This window comes from Spea bombifrons, chromosome 13 (assembly GCF_027358695.1).
Source record: "Spea bombifrons isolate aSpeBom1 chromosome 13, aSpeBom1.2.pri, whole genome shotgun sequence".
Classification (NCBI taxonomy): Eukaryota; Metazoa; Chordata; class Amphibia; order Anura; family Pelobatidae; genus Spea; species Spea bombifrons.
In genome coordinates, this window is record NC_071099.1 from 12,141,725 (window position 1) to 12,163,525 (window position 21,801).

Here is a 21,801-nt window from a genome sequence, read left to right on the forward strand (position 1 = left end):
AGCGGGACCACCCACCGACATCAGTGGGTGGTCCTGGACGCATCCGGCAAGGGTAGGTTTCAGGTAGCCGGAGCCCAGAAGTTCCCAGGTATGGCCATAATCTAAAACTAAAGGGCCAGGGGCTTAGATGGAGTGTAAGGAAGTTCTATTTTACTGAGAGGGTGGTAGATAAGTGGAACAGCCTCCCAGCAGGAGTGGTAGAGGGTAAAACAGTGAGGGAATTTAAACTTGCATGGTACAGGCATATAGCTCCCGAACCGAGAAGTCGAGACCAACGACTGATGGGCCGGATGGGACCGATCTGCCGGCAGGTTCTGCGTTTGTATCTCATGTTATTGGGGGAAAAGTTTCTCTTTAATTAACGAATCCCTTTAACAGTCTGCGGGGCGTGTATTAAAGATACTGCTCCACATGTACAGATGTACTAATGTTGTGAAGCCAGCTGGTCCCGGTGATCACGGACGCCGGAGCGTGTAGACGGCGGTGACATTGCTCACGTCTTTCTTGTAATGGGGTGTAACGGGGGGGGTCAGCTCACTCATTTTCACAACATGTTGTTTACAAAAGAGAACGAAAAGTGTCGGAAAAACACAAAATCAGATGAAACGGACAGCAAATTACTTACAAAAGCTGAACGCGGATGCGATGAAATCCACGAGCCGGTGAAGTGTCTGCTTGTGATAAATATGTATATCATTTATATCTTTGATGTAAACAATCGGATCGGGCAGATCAGAAGCAACGATTTATATATATACATATTAAAAAAAATTAAAGAAGAAATGCCATAAACCGGCAGAATAATATGTGATATTTTAGCTATAGCTATAAGCGTGAACGTGCGCGTCAATACATGATGAAAGGCATCGCTTCCTCATATAGAGAGCACGTCTGCATTACCGGTCCGGATTTATAGCAGGAAGGGTGCGGGTTTTGCCATATATATATATATACACACACACACACACACATATATATTTATATATTTCCCCAGCTACGTGACTTTTTTTCATTTATAAAAGTGTATTTTGGTAAAGATTTGGTGAAGCCACGGCTTCAAACTGCTTTGGCCGCGTATGTTTCATCCTTCACCATATATTATCCTGACGGATGACGGTAAAGTAAATATGTCATCCTTCGCGGGACGTGCGCGACGCAGGTTAATGTTAATTAATCAGAGTTAATGCTTCGGCTGACGGCTAGTAACGAGCGTTACCGTAGCTCATGGTAGCCGCAGGGTTATGAAGGCCATTAATCTTCTTATTCCAGTTGAACATCTGACTGAGTGGCTTCTGGCTCTAAAGGGATTCTTATCGATGAGGCTCGCTGGGCTGTAGCGCTGGTTTAATTAATACCCGGCGTTTATCACCTCGAGGAGGGGATTACTACCAGCCCTGCCGTAACATAGCGCCGCGTCCACACAGCTGGCCTGGACCCCGCCGTCCTTCCGTGGTGTCAATCATATCCATTCCCTGCCGTTTCTATACACATTATCGGGGCTTTTAGGGCTGTAGAACCCTGCGATACCCTCATACCCAACAAACATTCCGAGCTGCTAGAAAAGAGGGGCATCAGGGGAGGGGAGAGGGACTGGTCTTACTAAATAGAGACATTAGGGACGTATGACTCATGATCGTGAGGTCAGGAGTGTGGCACGACATGTTAGGTACCAAACACAAGAGACAGGTAAGTTATAGACAGCTTCGAATTTAATGCGTGTGATATGTGGTAAAAGCTGTGGCATTAACCCTTTCACGCTGCGGGCTCTGTATCACCGTGTATTTCATATTGTATTTTTGCTTGTGTGCTATTAAAAGGGTTAAGCCGTATCTACGCTGAATGCGTCAGGACTCCGAAATCTCTGTTCTACCCACTCAGGACCGGGGGATTTCTTATCAGCGCTGCCGATTGCCCTTGAAGAGCGGGCCACAGAGCATTCTTTTGCTACCTGCGCTGTTAACTACCTCCAGCCTACAGAGCGATAGACCTTTGAAATATACTTACTCCGGTCGGGGGATTCCTGGCCTCCGGACACACCGGATTACGCGCTGGTCGGATTACGTGCTGCGTTTGGGGGATGCAAACCTGCTTTCCCAATACCTCACCTGACCCAACTCTGCCTGTAAACAAGCCACGGACGGGGGCCGGTAACGGCACAAATCGCACAGTCCACAGACACTATTTACAGTTATAACTGAATTATTAATTCACGCGATATGGCTTCGCTCTGAAAACGCCACAGTGGAAGCGGGTCCTCGAAGACTCGGTTTTGGTGGAAGCCGTCAGCCACAAGTCCTTCATGAAGACTTTAGTGGGTCTTTGAGGAGACCCTGGAAAATCCAGCCCTCTTTAAGGCTTTGGTGTGGGAAGGAAGGAATATCCCCTCAGATGACAAACATGGAGGATCTGGTACACGCTGTGGCTCCCAACACGTTAGGAGCGCCAGCCACAATTTTTAGTTTCATGACTAGGAAGAAGACGACCCTTGGGCTTCATGGAAAGCAAAGGTTACAAAAGATCGGACACTTTGCTTGGCTCTTAGAATCGCGATAAAAGCTTTTGAAGGGCCAATTTCTCCATAAAAACGGGGACCATGGAAAATAAAGGGGGAGGTGCTTAATAGAAGCTCCACCCACACCAGGCTGACTGATCTTTTTAATGTGCCCCTTAAAAAAATTGGGTTTGAGGTGCTGTAGTTATTAAGTCTGGGATTAACACGGATGTAGCTATGGGTCTCCAAAATGGTTTGGCTGCCCCTGTCCCTGGTGTTTAGATTTCGGGGATGGGGCACCCATGGCACAGTATGCTACCCTCACCCCATATATTCTTCTCTCAGTGATGTCACAGGGTATGATGTCAGTTTCAGGGCAGCTAAAGATGGGGGGTGCATGTCATGGCGGGTCACATCTGGTAATCCCAAAGTGGCCTCTATCTCGACTCCCTACCCCCTGGACCGGTACATGACTCCGGGGACCACTATACCAACACTGCTGTCCTTGGGTTCCACAATAATAATAATAATAAATGGCTACTTGCCCTTTAAATCACAGAATAAAAAAATATCTATAGATAGATTAAAACACGTACATGGTAACTTTGTTGCATTTACTGGAAAATCCTTCCACGCTGAACTTGTTACAGTTACTGACAACAGGAAGAAACTCCTCCAAATGTGCGAATTGTGAAACAACATAAATGCCCCAAACCACATCCGAGAAGCCTCAGCAAACAGATGAACCTAATGGTTATTTCACCCCAAAAACATTTCTAACTTGATTAGAACATCTGAAGCTTGACAACCCCACTCCCTCAGGCCCCTGGTTTTGATTTCAAATTATAAAGCATCCAGATGATCAGAGGGGAGAGTATTATAAACTATGCCTAAACCCCCCCCCCCCCGTTAACTGGAACTCAATGGGTTACACAAGGGTAGGAAAAAAACCTAAAACACGTTTGCCAACCTCTATCACTGCCAGGGTTAAGAAAGGTCTTCGAAAGGGTTAAAGCTGCAGAAGAGAATTGGCCTCAATGACTTACTTTTACGGCGAACTCTGCCCGTGCAAACAGCCGCAGCTCCGGCAGATTAAATATTTGACTTCCTTTTTTTTTTTTTATGCTTCTTGGAAGAAAAAAAAAAAAGAAGAAGATTATACCGGTCTGGGCTGCGTTGCCTTAAATGACTTTTTTATACTCCCAACAGCCTGTGAAGCCCCCGCCATCAGGGTCCGAGCAGCCGGCGTTAAGGACCCTTCCAATGCAGACGTTCACCTTTCTATGGGATGAGTTTCAGCTGCTGGAAGGTCCGCGGCAGGTTATGGAGAAACATGAGTGGTCGTCTCTGCTAGAAGCCGGTGGCTTCTTATATTTAAACGAGGAGGAGAAGGAGGAGGCTGAACATGTAACCGGCAGGGAAGTCCTGGATCTTATTTCCCAGCACAAGGCTCGTCTGTATTGTAAAAGAAAAAAAAAACCCTTCCAGTTCAGTAGGACTCGCCCTCCCGGACTGATGTCACGAGCCGGGATTCCAGCACGATCCGTTTACAGGTCTCTCGCCAATCCATCCCACCGCCGGCGGCGGGCACGACTCACACTACTGCTCGGCACTGGCATTACGGGGGGGGGGTTCAGACAGAAAACTTGGAAGCCACTCCGCTAGCACTCGTAGCCTCTGGCCATGAAACCGTCCGCTGGATTAACCCTGTAAATTCTGCGAGACGCAAAGCAATCTTATCAACCTAAAATCATTGGGTTTTTGTTTCGGAATGCCTCAATTTCAACCGCTTTACCGTAAATGAACATTTATTTATTTTTAGTAACCTTTTTGAGTGCTACTGGGAAAGAACAAACAAATCAGCATCTTTCCTATTAGTTATTAACCCCTTTCATACCAAATCTCAGCACATGAACTACTGGAATCCGAGCAACTGTAGGAGAACGTGCGAGATCCCCGGAGACTGCTGTGGAGAGCTAGCTCTGCGTACGGCGAGCAAGAAGGGAGACAGGGGGCAAAGTTAGAAGGAAGAGTAAGGGGGCTGATGTGAGGGTATAGAGTGGAAATGGTGAAGGGAACACAGCGGCGGTCCGGAAGACATCACACGTCTGCTTCATCAATGCCAAGAGGGGCCGACGTCACCGACCACCTAAAGAATTCCTTATTGTAGACACCTACACAGTTCTATATATTATGAGGTCTGAGAAGCATTGATAAAGACCTATTCAACATCTTCTAAAACAGACGTGTCCTACTCTGGCCAAACGTTTGAAGATACGCGATGATTGTGTTCAGAGTCGGTGGAACCGCGATCACCGACGGCGTTAAAGTAAAAACACAATGTAACAGAACGTAACAAAATAAACCCGCACGCAATTTATTAACTTCAATCAATGTCCTCCCACCAACCCCATGCAGCCATCAGAGCATTTATTTCCGAGCTCGTTTCGTTCCCAGCCTAACCCGATGTTTCCATGTTGGCTCGCGCGTGTAATTAAGGAATGACCTCAGACATAATTACACATGCAGGGAAATGCACGGCACACCGAGGGAAACAGAGGGAATTAAAAGATCTGATGCCGTGGATGAATAAATATGATCTACGGGCTGTTAGACGCGAGAGGGACGTGGAATCGCCGCTTGGAGGATTCTCGGGGGTAATGCAAACGCTCAGGTTAATGGATTGAAGAGGACTGTTCCGTGTCTACTCCACTTAGCGTAAATTGCATCCAAGCCAATCGAGCTGCTGACAGCCCCTCCTATGCCTTTAATCCTGCATGCGCCGGGTTCCTTTTATTTAATGATTGATCATTATAGATTTTTTAATCTCTAAGAACCGTATTTTACACATAATAGGAACGTGGAGTAAGGGATACCTCCCAAGCGTCCCGGTTTAGCTGGGTCCACCTTTTTAACGGCTTTAGTGCAGACTGCCTGACCTTGAATATTATTCGTTCATTAACTATTTGTGGAGTCGTAAAGGGGGGGGATTAGCCGTAAATCGCCAACAGGGGGTAGGCATGAGCTACAGTCCGGAAATTATTTTGTTAGAATATTATGAACATGAACAGATTTGATATCACACTCACCTGACTCTAAAGTATAATAAGCATAGCTGAAAGCTGTCAGGGTGTTTACCCCAATATCAGGGTCTCGGATTCTCATGGACACGCAGTCTGAAGCAGACTCCTCCGTGGGTATGTAGCTGAGTGCGGTATATGAGTGAGAGAGTGGTGGGTATGTAGCTGAGTGCGGTATATGAGTGTGAGAGTGGTGGGTATGTAGCTGAGTGCGGTATATGAGTGTGAGAGTGGTGGGTATGTAGCTGAGTGCGGTATATGAGTGTGAGAGTGGTGGGTATGTAGCTGAGTGCGGTATATGAGTGTGAGAGTGGTGGGTATGTAGCTGAGTGCGGTATATGAGTGTGAGAGTGGTGGGTATGTAGCTGAGTGCGGTATATGAGTGTGAGAGTGGTGGGTATGTAGCTGAGTGCGGTATATGAGTGTGAGAGAGTAGTGCGCCATTGGTGTTGAAAGTAGTCAATGTGTTTAAGTCTGCGGCAATGGGTTTGGTGAATGGTTAGTTAGGCTAAGAGTTGTCGGAGTGTCTGCATTTGTGCCAGTGGGTCAGTCTAATGATATCTCTCCCTTTAGGGAAAAATCAAAATGACTGAGAGGTGTATTCTCCCCAATAAACAATATTAACTTCAGACCCTGACGATAGCCCTGTGCGAATGGTTATTAAAGGGTTATTATTTGGGAAGCCTCAGGGTCAGAGAATTTAGAAAGCTCTGGGGTTTGATGTCAGGGACATGGTGTAAGAGCTAAGCAGGGTCTGTTCCTGTTCAAATATGTCAATTTTATGAATCATCAGGACTGGACGAGCAGAAATATATTTATATCTCATCCCCGATCAATGTTAATTCTAAAATGTGAAGGTTGGAGGGGGGTGACATGAAAATAAACTTAATTAAAAAAATATTAAGATGGCCCTACAATAGAGAGGGCAATACAGCGAGGGTATTAAACGGACGGGGGTATTAAATGCATGGGGTAGGTATATGGCTCCTGAATCTAAGACAAGACCAACGACTGATTAAGGTTTTTACAGCAGGAGAAAGGAGCAGACTAGACGGGGGCCGAATGGGGCCGATCTGCCGGCAGGTACTAGGTTTCAATGATGATGCTGGCTTGTCCAGTTGGCAAACTCTTCAGCACACAATGAGGCAGGTTTTACGTCTCCGGCAGAAATAGTTTTGAGGTTATACATTTGGCACAAAGTCTAAATCAAGTGAAGAATAAACATGTTTTGGCATTTAATACTTTCCTCCACTTTGGGGAAAATACGATATTATACCAGCGATACGAGCGGCTGTGGCGCGGATACCGCCTTGGATGTAATCAGATACGTAAGGTACAGGGAATTTAAGGCCTGCACGCGGTTTTCATGTCTGGGCTCCGACGAAGGGAAGAATGTCACAATTCTCTCTTACATCAAGATAACAAGATACCAAAAAAACAAAAACCCAGAAAAAAAAAAACATTAAAAATAACAAAACAAAAACCAAACACAGTGGACATGAAAAACAAACCCACACATGGCCGGTACAAGAGCCACTGCCAGTTACCTTTAAGACAACGCAAATTGAACAGCGAGAATTGGCTTTCTGTGGTCACCGTTCTGAAATTTTGCCCAATTTAGTTTTTTAGTAGTTTTCTTTTTTTAATAAAAAGGTCCTCATCCTACTGCAGTAAACACAGTAAAACAGGATCCAATTAAGTAGTATGAGAAACTTTACATGGCTTTGCACAGCACTGCCATAAAGCAATAAGCGCCGGATACCCAGCTGTCGTATGATGGCCTCCGATTTTGTTTCTCTTTAACTCCATTTTGCATTTAATCCCCATCTAATACACAGGATTTCTTTAATATGAGACTATCTGGCATACAGACACACAGTGGGCATAGAAATAAACCAACATTTACACGCACAATACATAGACGCCATTTTCCCCTCTTTAAAACCAATACCATTTATTTCACAGAGGGTCCAGATCCTCAAATGTCAAACTGAACAATAAGGCGATAGGCGTAAGAAAGTAACATTATATAACTGTTGCCAGCACGCGATATATCAATGCTGTTTGCTAAAAGAACTGGCACCTGTTATCTTCCCTGTTATCTCTGCTGTGTTAACGCGTTTCGCTGCAATCAATGCGATTCTTCCTGTGTTATACGATGTTCTGCATCAAACCAATCAGATACAAAGCCACCTTAATTCAACTCCGAAGGAAAAGCGTTACCTTGTCATGGACACCTTTCCAAAGAATCGCGACTGTCAATTCCGGCAGCGATCACTCCTGTGTTTGAGGGAGGAAAAAAACAAAGTTCACTTACTTTAATGCAGAAATTATAATGTTTCTTGTCTTTACATTATTAAACATCAATGCATCATATGTCCCATTTCCCACGATCCTTTGATGCAGATTGCATTGAATATTCCCGTCAGCCCAAGCAGGAAGGTGTAATCCACTTCCTGTTCTCTCCCTGCGTTGTTTTAGCGGGCGGCGCATGAGCCTCTACCGCTAGAGAGTGTATCCGGTCCTCTGTAAAGCTATTATCACAGGTATCTTAGGGCGAGGGGGCGATTTAACCCTGTAATGGGGCAGCAAGATGGCAGCTCCCACATACAGCATGACGGGAAATAACAGAGGGGATTTCAATACCTGTTCCAAGGTGTGTAAGTTAGTATTGGGGATCATTTGGTGCTGCTACTGGGAACCGGGCACAGTTTCGGGGTTCATATTACTCTTTCGAGCGGCAGCCCACCGTAGGGTACGATATTTAACCCCTATCCGCTCCTGAGTGAGCTAGTCCCACGCTTAGCACATGAACAGGTGCCAACCAACTGCACTTAGTGATGGAAGAGATGGGTATGTAGTATGTGGGTGGCACAAAAGCAGAACAAAGCAACAAAAGCTACATCAGAAGCCATCAACAAGGCTGTATTGTTAACGGAAACGGCGCTCTTTGATAACACCAAGGCCATTTCGCTTATATATCACCCCTTTGAAATCCACCATTCACAGAAATCTCACTGCTCAGAATTCACCGACATTGAGCGCTAAGACATTAAAGGGAAAATTCCGTTAGTAATTTATTGGAAAAGTGCGCCGTATAATTTCTAACGGCAACACAACTTTTTACAGTAAGCTGCTGAAGACCACCTGAATTCTGATACACACGGTCTTTAAAGACTAGCCATGCATGTCTCTGTAAGTCTATAAAAATTTTAAGCTGTGTGCCCAAATTCTGAAAGTCAGCAAGAAATAAGTCATTGAGATGTCAAAATGACAAAAATAATAATAATAATAATAATAGACACCTTTATTTAAATATAAGTTAGACTGTTTCTTTAACCACTTACCTCCCATGGACACCAATACATTAAGATTTTATATAATCTGACATTTAACTATATTAAAAGAAAAAAAAATCCGCTTACAGCTACTTAGGCTGTGATGTAAGATAATTAGGTACTGTCTCTTTAATACATCGAACTCCTTGAGATCAGCCCTGTTCTTTGTATCGTCCATTGTTTTCTGAAATACAGTTCCCAAGAGCCCAATACCTTGCTTTCCAAAGGGCCTATTATTCACACTTAAGTTGCGTTCATTGGGGCAAACATAAAATGCATTTAGATTGCTCTAACAAGCACCTGTGCCGGGGCATAGCCCGTGCCAAACATTTTTAGCATTTACCAAATTACAGGCTCAGAAGGTGCTATTGTTCGCTATTCTGAGCGATGTGAAATCGCATTCACCTCAACATCTCGTGATTCCCCGCCGAGTCCATTAGCCGCGCACAAAGAGCGCTGACCCCCTCTCAGCTAGGAGGGAGAGTTACCGATGGACTTCAAAATACCATGTAATTGCAAATTATGGGGATTTTATCTGCATTTCTCAAACAACATATATTATTAGCTTAGTGTTTCTCAGGGGGGATCGACCAAGTGTTCAAAAAAATTAAATTAAAAAAAGATTACAGAGGATAAAGAAAACCCCCCCAAAAAGCCATTCTGGTCATACACTGCGCAAGCAGAGTCGTACGCCACTGTTTAGGTCAAGATAATTTGTTATGAATTTATCTGCAAACAATTAGAATGCGGTTTCAGAATCGGGGCGCTATATTTCTTTGGCACCCCCCATAAGCACAGACATAACACAAAAACCCACTCTAACACTGTAAACATACCCATATATACATACGATCCCCGACCTCTCCCTTGCAACAACTCTAAGCTCACACTAACACACACGCTGACACCAAATATCAATATACAACACACCATACACATGCTAACAGAATACACATATGCTCTAACACCATACAGTAACATGTACACATACACATACACTATCACCATCCACTAACACACAATACACACGCACATACAGTACCACCATCCACTAACACACACACACACAAACTCTACCACCATACACTTACAAATATATAAGTTTCTTATGAAGAAAGAAAGCAACATAGGGAACAAAGAAAGTGGAAGCAAAATAGCGGCTCACATGTACCCCGCATCAGAGATCATTTGTAGTTAAGGAATTTGGAAGAAAAAAAATTATAATTGTGTTGTAATATAGATGTAAGATTTGGAATTATCTAAGAGTTCCCCTTCAGATACATTGCGTACCATTTCCATTCCGCACAGTAAGCAAGGATGCAGCATCGTTCGACCAAGCTCATTATTAGTTTAACCTAAGCTACTAACTCTCCATCAATATGTTAGTTTCTCTCCGAGGTATCATCATGTTTTAATGATTTATTTATTCCCAGATAGTTGGTAGCACCAGCGCTGTCAATAAGACCATGTTAAAATTAGTTTGTTTAATTATTGAAAAGCTCTCAAGTGCCACTGGGCAAGAAGAAAATATCTTTTTCCGTAATGTATGTGTCACAGTAGTTTCACAGATCGAAGGTTTATTATTAAAATGAATACGTTCGTAAGGCAAAGAAAATTACGGCACGGACTTCTCTTATGACATTTTATGAGTAATTATGACTCCCTTCCACCTCTCTTTCAATATATTTTTCATTTACATGGACAATAATGTATCTAGATATAATTACTTATAGAACAACCTTTTATCTCCAAGACCTGTATCTCTTATGCAAAAATCTGCTTCTCCATAGAAACATAGAATCTGCTGGAAGATCAGAAACCTTTGGCCCGTCTAGTCCAGCTGTAAAGACTCAAACCCTAATCAGTCGTTGGTCTCGTCTTAGATTCAGAAGCCATATGCCTATCCCACGCATGTTTAAATTCCCTCACCACGTCTGCTTGGAGGCTGTTCCACTTATCTACCATTCTCCATTGGTCCCAGTAGACAGAAGGCATAAGGCATAGTTTCCATGATCACGTCCCGATCAACCTCACCAGGGATCTACAAAGCCTGAGGAGTCATGTAGCATCACAAAGTTAAGACTAATGGATTAAAGGACTTTCCAAGGTCTCGAGAGCGGAACTAGATTATTCTACCTCAAACATGTTATTATAACACAAGTTTAAGACCATCGCCCTGACTAAGTGGTATTGGTACACAGGAACAAACCTGTCCGAAAAAACATTGGTTGAGCCAAGATGTGGGGAAAAGTAGGATGCCGAGAACAAAATTCTTATAGACCAAATCAAAGTAGAAAAGTCTAATTTGTCTAATTAGCTTTAGCTTAAGAAAATGATCATGTCAAACAGTGGAATACATAGAAAAAGTATAGAAGATGACATTAGATCCCAAACTTTCAGCTACGTCTGTATTACTTCTACAACGACCATAACCAATTAGCTCCTTCCGACATCAACAAATGAATGGGAAGACGGAATCATGCAGCTCATGTCAAGATGATGCCTCAGTAAGAAGAGGACTGGAGACGGTCGGAGAGAACTGTCACTACTGCTAGCAGAGACACCAAAAATGTTTTTTTTTTTTTTTTTTTTAAGATAAAATAGGAAAATAAGTGAAAAGGCATCATTTTCAGCTTCGACATTGGTAATACCAGAAGCAAAATGTAAAGGACCTTTGACACAGCCCGTTCTCATGCTTATAATATTACCTTTTAGTAATACCAGCTTGACGTATAAACAAAAGATTAATCCCTTCAACCTTGCCTGAGTCACTCTGGATTAGACCTTCAACAAGACCTTCGTCCAGTCTTTAAAGGGAAAAAGCAAAACAAAAAGAAAATTAAAATAATGCAGTGATGTTTCCAAACTGCGGTGGCAGAGGGACACAAATAAACGATTGCTTTTAGATAATAGGCGGTGGTAACAAGAAACTCAAACTAAAGGATGCAGATTAATGTGACTGACCTATGAGATTAAATGCTGAGCTCCAAAAATACTGAAAAAAAAGAAAAAAAGGAAAAAAAAGGCTTGATGCAGGAATCTAGCCATCTCTATATTATACACCAAGGAACCATTTTATTTATTTTTTTAATTTAAAGAGTTACGAGGAAAGGTGAACACACACATGTATTTTCCTAAGTGTGAAATTGTCATATTATCAGAATAAAAATAAGAATTGGTTAAAAGAGGAAACTTATGGGTCAGAATTCTTGACAAGGGATAAGTATTCCTTCACACCCGGCAAACATTCTGATCTTCTGTGGGGGGGAAAAAGACACCAGAAGAGGAAAAAAGGGTGCAGGGATTTAGGATCCAACAGAGAGACGAGCCTTCGTTTGAGACCAAGCGTGAATCATCGTGTCTACTTCTATTCAACAATCTACCGAATCCATTATTTAAATCCCAAGCACATTAACATGACTCCTATTTAAATAAAATACATTACATCGAACATCAACGTGTTTTGACTCAAGGATACAAAGGGACCAATTTTAATTTTCCCAAGATCTGCACATGAATAGAATCATAAAAATAGTTCTGCTGATCATTTGTGTCCTAATTTCCTTGCATGATACTCAGGAATTTCCTCTGTAAATATTTTATCCTGTTTCCTGCATTTTCAGTCATGGGCGACATGAAGGGAAATCCATTATCCAACCTTTTCACACGCTAACTCTAAACATATCATCTGCTTGTTTGGGATTCATATTTACAGTCGGCTTCAAATTAACAAAACAAAAAAAAGCCAACACATAATGAACCACATATTTGTAGCATGTGATCTTTTTTATTTATTTTTTTAAAAATAAAATTCTTCTAAAATAGTCTACAAATTGGATCTGTTTAACTTAAATCCCCATAAGTATAATAATTTGTCAGGAATGTTCTAAAACCTTCTATATTCAATGATGTAGGTTTAATTAATCATGATAAATGAAACGATAACTATTGTTCTGCATCCATTATAAGTTAAAGTCAGGGGCGTAACTAGAAACCTCAGGGCCCCGGTGCGAGAATCTGTTAAGGGCCCCCCCACCAACCCATCTATCCCTTTCTCACTATCTACCCTCTCCCTCCCTACCCCCCCTTCTCACGATCTACCCTCTCCCACCCCACCCCCTTCTCACGATCTACCCTCTCCGTCCCTGCCACCCCTTCTCACGATCTACCCACTCCTTCCCTACCCCTCTTTGGAGATCACTTACCGTCACCTCCTGTGTTGGGAACGTGAGGCGTTTGAGGCATCATATGCTGGCGCTCAGCGTGAAGCGCCGGCACCTGAGACAAACGCTTCACGCTCCCAACACTGCACTCTGGGCAGCGCTGAGGCAGGAGGCGGTGGCGGCGGCAGCAGCAGCGGGGAGCATAGGAGTCCTGGATTTCTGTCAGCCAGGGGGGCCCAAGAGGTGCCGAGCGGTCGTTTTCAGCAACCGCTCGGCACCCCTTGGGCCCCCCTGACTGGCTGAACTCCAGGGCCCGGTCGCAGTCGCGACCCCTGAGACCCCGGTAGTTCCGCCACTGGTTAAAGTGACTGGACCGAGCGGCTCTCCCCCAGACCCACCTCCCGTTTGGTTGTGTGAATAACTTGGTTAAATCCCAACTTTCCTCCGCACATAACATAAACTACATATTGTTATGCTAGAAATTGTGATGACTTCATATATGACTATGCTAACCAAACATAATTAATAACAATAATAAAAAAAAATATATAATAAAGTGCAATATATTTTAAAAACAAAAAAATTTTAAAAACATATATACACTTGGCATTCTCAAACTCAAGATTTCTATTTTATTAATAAATATTTTTCTACTAAACATTCCGCATTTTTCACGTTAAAGTCTGGTAAAATGTAATATCAAAAGTTGATATTTAGTAGGAGGAAACATAGCCAGCGGTATTAAGTAAGTAAAGAATGGGAGTTGGCAGGGTTCTGCATCAGCTTGGGGAGCGTGACAAACATTTTGGGCCACGTTCCACAAGTGAAGGGTCCTTGCCAAGTCAGAAGGCGCGCCAGGTACAGAAAGTTGGAATGCGTCTCTGATATTACAGACAAAAGATAGCAATTTAAAAAAAAAAATCTAAAAAAAATATTCTGCTGCTCTAACAAGGTTTAGCGAGGCCGTATTACGCAATCTAAAGATTAAATCCATTTTACGTAAGCAATAAATCCAGATATTTATAGGCATTGGAATGACATATAAACTCTGCCAAATTACACTAATAAAACCCGTCAAGTGTAAAGAATGAAAAGCTTTACACAGATTATCCTTTGTATTTCAGGAAACAATAAAAAAAAGTATCTTCAAAATATTCTATTGAAAACAGATTAGATCAACATTCTATTCTAGGCATTAAAAAGAAAGGTCAACAAGTAATTCAATCGAGGGGAAGGTGGGACGGGGTGACATTTTGTTTGTTCCATTTTGTTTAAAATTACTTGTTGCGAAAACCACGGTGTCAATAAAATATTGTGAATCTTTGGGAATCGTGATAAATCGGACCTCACCTGTACGGATTCTTTACATTATTAAATCAAGCGGTGCCGTCCAACGCTGTGGTTTAGAGCAAGAAGAATGTCTTCAAGCTCAGATTTTGAGAAACATGATATACAAAAGTTAAAGAAAAATAAAAAAAATAAAAAAACACTGAAAAATCTAAACTTTTTTGCGTCTGTTTTGCACGATCTCGTTATACTCCTGGACTGACCTTTATAACATTTTGTAACCAATATAAAAAAGAGGAAAGGAAGTTCAGATAACCGTTCACAGTGGCCAAAAGAAGTCATGCTTCACAGTAGGTAGATTGAGGTCTCTACTTGATTTTTCATTAGAAATATCAAACCAAGCTTTGGGGCATTTTGTTTTGGGTCACAGAGTCACTTCTAGGTTTCATCGAAAGGCGTAATTGCCAATATGTATGTTCCTGATGCATCATGTCACGTGCGGATCAACCAACGGTCTACGCCCCTTGTTGCGACATTGCATCATTTTCCCAGATGCGTGCCAGATTGACATCACTTGTCCACAGAATAAAGCTCACATAGGAGTTCCAGGGGTCTAACGAGACCCCCCCCCTGCACGCATGAGCAGAAAGCGCTCTCACCGATTGCTCTAAATTCCAACGGGATGAGATACCGGCAGGCCCAAGGTTATGCAATGGTTGTCGGCGTACAAGAAGCTTATGGATTTTCGCTTGTCAAGGAACATCTCTGACCTCGGGGTATTTGGGCTGCCTAGAAAATGTAGTAAAGAAGAACAAAGGTGATTGCAACATTTGTTAAATGTATATTTTGTGCCTTGAAGATAAAAAAAATAAAATTAAAAGAAAAGGTGTGATTTGGCCCGAAATTAACTTTTTTCTTGGTAAGTAAAATCAGGATAAATCAGAAGCAATGCGTCTGCTGGAACCCAAAGGGGATCAGAGAATTTCTATTTAAATAATCCTACATGCTACAGTTCAGTACACAAAATAGTATTCCTTCCCATTATGTTACCTCTCCTCTGTTGTTAGGTTGCTGACTATCCTTGATTGGTTCAGGCAGCCTTTGAAGGGAGAGGTAACAAAAGATACAGAATTTCAGGAAAGGAAATTGATTGGATAATGCTGGTTCTGCCACAGGCTGCCACTGATCTCAGCTTCCGGAATGTGGACTTTTAAGCTAAATATCTCCAAGACAACTGCAGTGGTGGTCACACAATGATACTTGTATCGTCAAATGAAGGCGACGGACACGTAGATACAAACTATTCCTGTTACAGTAACAATCACAAGAGCTCTATTTATACAACAGCTGAAAAGGCACAGCTTAGTTTCTAATGCTCAGTAGGATAATAATGTCCATTTTTAAACATCGAAGTTATGGATGAAGATGATGTATAAACCCCGTGATAAATCCTGCTTTACAGCCTAATAGACAAATCAGGAGGCTTCGTTATGCGTAATGAGCAGCGTACGGCATCGTAAGGGCATCGCATGGAATTCTTTAGGCGATTAATAATTTATTCACGGATATACGGTTTCACTGCCTTAATGTCTCCTTATGCCAAGTGACCTCTTTCACTTGAAGGTTCTTCATGAAATACCTGTCAAGATCATTATGGCGCCACAAACAGAATTATTTACTTTCCCAAAGAGCTGACGCTCTATTATGAAAACCCTGGCTTTCAGACAAATTAAATCCTCCCCTGATGCCCCTCTTTTCTAGGAGGTCGGAATGTTTGCTGGGTATGAGGGGATCGCAGGGTTCTACAGCCCTAAAAGCCCCGATAATGTGTATAGAAACAGCAGGGAACGGCTTTATAAATTAAACGGGGCAAATAACACCCCATTATTCTTATTTTTGTTGTCACGTCTCATTCTTACACATAGGCACCGGCTCCTTTTCTGGTCTTCTGCTGCTTTTTAATGACCTCTCAAATGAATAATTTAAAGCCGTGCCTTCTTTGGCTTATCCTAATTGCACTAATTTGCGTCCCTGGGCAACATTTACAGATAATGCATGAAATTTATACCGCTGTGATGGCGGGGAGAGGATCAAACACCGAGAAATCGTCATCGGCTAATACATTCTGCAATCCTTCAACATTTAAGTACAAAACTTCAACAGACGTGGGCTTAAAGCGGATGCGCAATATCTGGGATAAAACCGTAACTAAATCCAATAGTAAAAAAAACCTAAAAAATTGTGTATTTTTGTTATTCTGAATTACGTTAGAGAGTTTAATTCTCCAGATATAACATCACATCTGAACAAAGGCACAGCAGGTAAAATTCATGCAAAATTTCCCCTATTTAACAGAAAACGTCCATGCAGGCAGCATCGTAATTTTCCCGTCAGCCCAAACAGGAAGTCACAAGCCACTTCCTGTTCGCGCGTGAGCCTCTGGCGCTAGAGATTGTTTCCAGCCGTGCAGGTCCCTCCGTAACGCTATTATCACAAATACGTGAGGCCGAGGCATCAATTCATGTGTCAAAATTCGGAGTTTATAAATCCCTAGAATTCCCGTCTATCTCTGAAACGTCTGGGGGCATCCCATTGGGATTGTACTATTAAATTTGCGAAAAGAACAATTTAAAGGAAAAAAAAATGTCTATTCATATAGTCTGTTACAGCAGAGGGGGTCCTCACCCTGCCTCTGGCGATTAAAGGGTTACCCGCTGTTGATCTTTACCCGTGTAGCTCCACATTGAACGATATGTTTGTATTGATACGGAGGATATTCAGGAGATCGTTTTTCATGACAATAACTGCGATTTCAGGCAGTAATCAGGAAACCTCCGGTGGCCGCACTCTCTCGATCTCCGGTTACGGTTTCATGTACTTAAGAATCAACTGACCAGAGAAACGCGAACGTAAATGTATCATATTTACAGCTCGCAAAACACGCAACACATGCAGGGATTCATTTGGGTTTCATCGTTACACGGTAAAAGGACAGACTGATTTAGAATTTATTTTTTCCTTCGTAGGATCAATCACATATCAGCATACATTTTTAAAGAAGCTTTTCCAACTTAAGCGGCAATAACCAATCAGCGCCTGCTTTTACGTCACATGACAATTAAGCGTTCCCAACACAACTTATGAATAAGTCAAAAATTTTGATACGCGGAACATGCTCCTAGTAGACGTGGTTGAGGGAGCTTAATCATGAGTGGGATTGGCGCATAGCAAGACCAAAGACTGATTAAGGTTTGAGAAAGAGGAGAAAGGGGCCGACAAGATGGGCCGAAGGGGGCCGATCTGCCGGCAAAGTCTAGGTTTCTATGTTTACGTTTCTAAATTCACATCTCTTTATGGACCATTAATAACACTTACAAAGCACTTCGCCTAATCATCCTAAACATTTTTTCTTCTGTCAATCAGTGTCTGTCTTGGGTCGTCCATATGGATTCCTCTACGTGCATCTTGTTTAATTCAGCATGTCATTCGGTTCTAGGCAAGTATATTATTTCCGACCCACCATCCTTATGAACATTAAATGCATAACATAAAATTGATTACAAGGTTTTATTACAAGACAAAGCCGTCTCCGATCCTGTCCTTGAGATGTCTCGTGATGAAGAGCGAGGCTCGCAGCAGACAGAGCAATCCCGAATTACCAATAAAACTCATTTCTCCCAGTTTTCTATTAAAAGTGCCGGGGCCGCGGCGTTAAATGAAAGAAGATACTGTCCTGACAAAATCTTTTATGCTGAATGAACAGTCAGCTGAAAATGTTCCTCTTTTTTTTTTTTAACCTGGGGCTAAAAAAAAAAAAAAAAAGAATACCCAGATTGTATTTAAAGTTATCGACTCAGCATTTGGAAGCTCGCTTAAATATTTGTCCTCATTTACATTTTTCTGAAAGAAAAGAAAAAAAAAAAGGAATTGAAGAAAAAATACAGCATGCCGTAAAGAGAATCCTAATACCATATCTTTAAAAACTAGATACTTTGTATCAACAGAACATATATTCCAAATGTAAATTAATTTGTATAGATTATTTTTTTCATACTGTGTGTATATATATATATATATATATATATATATATATATATATATATATATATATATATATACACACACACACACACACACACACACACACACACCTTATTTAAATCTGTATCATTGTATACTTTTATTTGGGGAATAGAACCCCGGAATCCCGGATTTTGGAAAAGAATATTAGCAATAATGCGGATTAAGAAAACAAGTGCGTGCCGGGATATTTAATGTTCTAAGCACAAGAGTCGGGATGTCGTGAAAATACCTTTAAAGTACCTATATATGAAATATATACGGGCAGCATATACTGTATTTTAAAAGTGGCATTTAGGAATCATTCCTCGTTATACTTGGGCCTTTAGAGAGGAGACCCCTCCACATCATCCCCGCATTTCTCCTAATCTCGTTAACCCGGCGGTTGATGGGAACGTTGAGTTGGAAAAGACATCAGCCCTCCGATCGATAAACATTTTCAGGACAAAGCGCTAACAGGGGTTTATTGTAAGAAAAGTATTTATTGATTGACCCGTGACATACGCTGTACATACACAATCATTAATATTAATACACAAGACTAATTTAATTTCGTACTGGAAGTGTATTCCCGGCGACGGATCGCTGTACAAACTAATATCCAACTAACTCCAATGAGGAACGGGCTCTATAGCCAGAGTACTGGGCCGGGTTACCCTGAGCCCCCATACTGTAGTAGACTTTCTTGGCATGTAGTGTCCTGAGCTGCACCTCCGCCTCACCCTGTGCTGGCTGTGAGTGATGTGAGTCTGTCAGACACTGGCAGAGAGGAGCCGTCTCTACAGCCGGTGCGGAGATTACCTGATGAATCCAGTCAGAGCGGCTCCTCCGTTACAGTGAGCCTCAGCACCCAGGCAGCAAGAGTGGGAGGGCTTTAGGTTACAGAGTGCACTCTGATTGGCTGCTCAGCAACCTTCCTCTTCCTGTGCTGCATTGCCCTCAGTTTGCTTTCCCTCCATTTTGTGTCCAGTCACAGACTGCGCAGGAGTTTGTACCCCGCTGAGGAGAGGCCTGCGGTCCCTGGACAACATGGAGAAGAGCCTTGAAGTGCAATGGCCGATAGCAACTCAGGGTCAGTTAACTGATTAGTTTTTTTTACCCCAGTGGTATGTGTAATATGTCATTATGCATTATATTTGTGACAGTTGTCTTGATATAAACAGGACAGTCTTCGGCAGGAGTTATGCGCTATCTGGCCTTAGATTAATATTCATATGAACAGGGTGCGACATCATGAAGGAATGTAGAATCTGTGATAAATACAGTTTTATCAGATAAATACGTTTTATCTTTTATTTTGCGTTATTCATTTTGACCTGGAAAAATAGTTGGGGCACAAGAAAAGTAGGGCCCTTTTTGTTTAAGTGCTCCCGGGCCACGAGCTCTTTTAACCTGGCCTTGGCAACCGGGAAAGACACTGGGATGATTGGGATCTATATCGCAAAACAAAGGTCAAACTCACAAATTAATGGTGAAGCGTTGCTTCTCGGGGTCACCATGGAGAAATGCCGGATCGCAAGAGCACTTCCCGCCCATTTCCCATCCAACCACAGCAGGACCGCCTAACCGCATCACAAAAAAGGGAGCGCTCCGGGGAGCCGATGCCTGGATGTTCCCGGGTGCAGTCCATGGCCATCCGGCATTTGAATCCGTCTCATACTTTCCTTATTTCCTCCATGTATTCTAAATCTGCTCAGTCAAAATGGCGGTCATACCAAGACACGCCATTTTGTTTTTATTTAAAAAGGTTTTAAAAAAAAGTTAAATAAAGAGCTGTCTGCAAAGACAAATTTGCGAATAAAATGCGCGATCGTAGCCTTAATAGACAGACATGACCGCGCGGCGATACGCAAAATTACAAACAAAGCACACGCACGGACCGTTATAAATCGGCGGTGCCATGTCACAACTCGCGCTTTTCTGCTCATTTCTTTTTCGCTGCGGCATCTGCTTATTGCTTTTTTTTTTCTTTTTTCTGTAATCAAAAATATAAGAAGTCCCAGCTAATAAAATTTCACATGGGAGACGACAACTAATGAAATTCTGCCAGGCAAACATCACTGCGATAATACAAATTACCTTCATCAGCCCGGGGGCTTTCGCTCTGAAACGGCGAACGTGGAGTTTAATTAAAGAAAAATGAAACTTGAAATGATGTTGGTGAATCGCAGAGAAGCAAAGAATCCAACGGGTGGACGATGTGATTTAGTCTGAACATTCTAACACTGCACTACGGAATTCTATAGTATCTGGGGCACTATAGCTACACGTGTACCCTTCCTTCTATACCATAACTCCCAATACTCTGTATGACGGGTAAATAACCTATATTAAATAAGCTGTGCGTGAACAACATGGAGATTAGGTCTAAAGGGGAAACCTGTAAGTTGGGTTCTGACAGTCTGAGGACATTTTATCCCCTAAAAAACAATACGGGGAGAGATGTATCCTTTTATCGTATTATAAAAGGGCACCCTGAAGACCAAAACATTCCCCCCATTCTGCATTTGTTCCACGTGAATCTGCCCATTTGCCCTCTGGCCTTGGAAACGTACCCACTGACACTTGGAAACTGCCCTGGCCAAAGGACTAGTTCTTGACCCGTAGTTAAACTATTTCTTTGCATTGTCACCAGGCCTTGTGCCACTCAGAAGACATATAGACCCCCCCCCCGGGCAATTAGCCGCGGACTCAATCAGTGACAACATGAAATGCAAAAATGATGCATCAGTTGAGCTTCCTAGAGAAAATAAAACCCTAGCAGATGTCATTTTATTCTATCCTCTGAATCTTTTATCGCAAAAAACAGCCACATTTAAGAGTATTTTTCTGTTTCTATGGAAACAACCTATCAGTGCCTGCTTTTCTACCACCTGACAATGAAGCAGTCCCTAAAAAATGATGAATGAAGTGAAATTCTGTACCTTACAGAACAGGCCGGGGCAACAATGTTACCGGTCACTTGTAATTCAGGTGGCAGAGTCTATAGGTTTGTAAACATTTACAGCGCGGGCAATTTTTGGATGGACTTTTTAATTCGTGGTATAGAACTATGGCCTCCATAAGGAACTTTGCTATTTTCTATGGACAGGCTACACTTTAATAACGTAGTTTAAAACAAAACGACAGGATCTTCCCTCTTTTTTTTCTCCCCCGTAAGAATCCTGGCTCGGAGTCACGCCAACCTCTTCACACAATTTTTGTTGATACTATTTCACGGCTCATTCGAAAGGAAGATTAGGAAGACGTTTCCCATTTCAAGTATTAAATGATTTAATTTGCGAAAGGAATTCGGCGAACTCGAGCATCCAGAAATAGATAACCTCCACTTCACAGGCATTTCTGTTACCGTTCGCCGATCG

General features: G+C 42.3%; 1 protein-coding gene across 1 annotated transcript in view; it reads right to left on the reverse strand.

Moving 5' to 3' along the window:
• SULF2 (sulfatase 2) overlaps positions 1 to 21,801 on the reverse strand; it is a 79,644-nt gene that overhangs the window by 30,395 nt on the left and 27,448 nt on the right. The window contains exon 3 of the mRNA XM_053452941.1: positions 7,795 to 7,851. The gene's annotated coding sequence lies outside the window, so the exon portion shown is untranslated. The remainder of the gene's footprint in view (positions 1 to 7,794; positions 7,852 to 21,801) is intronic.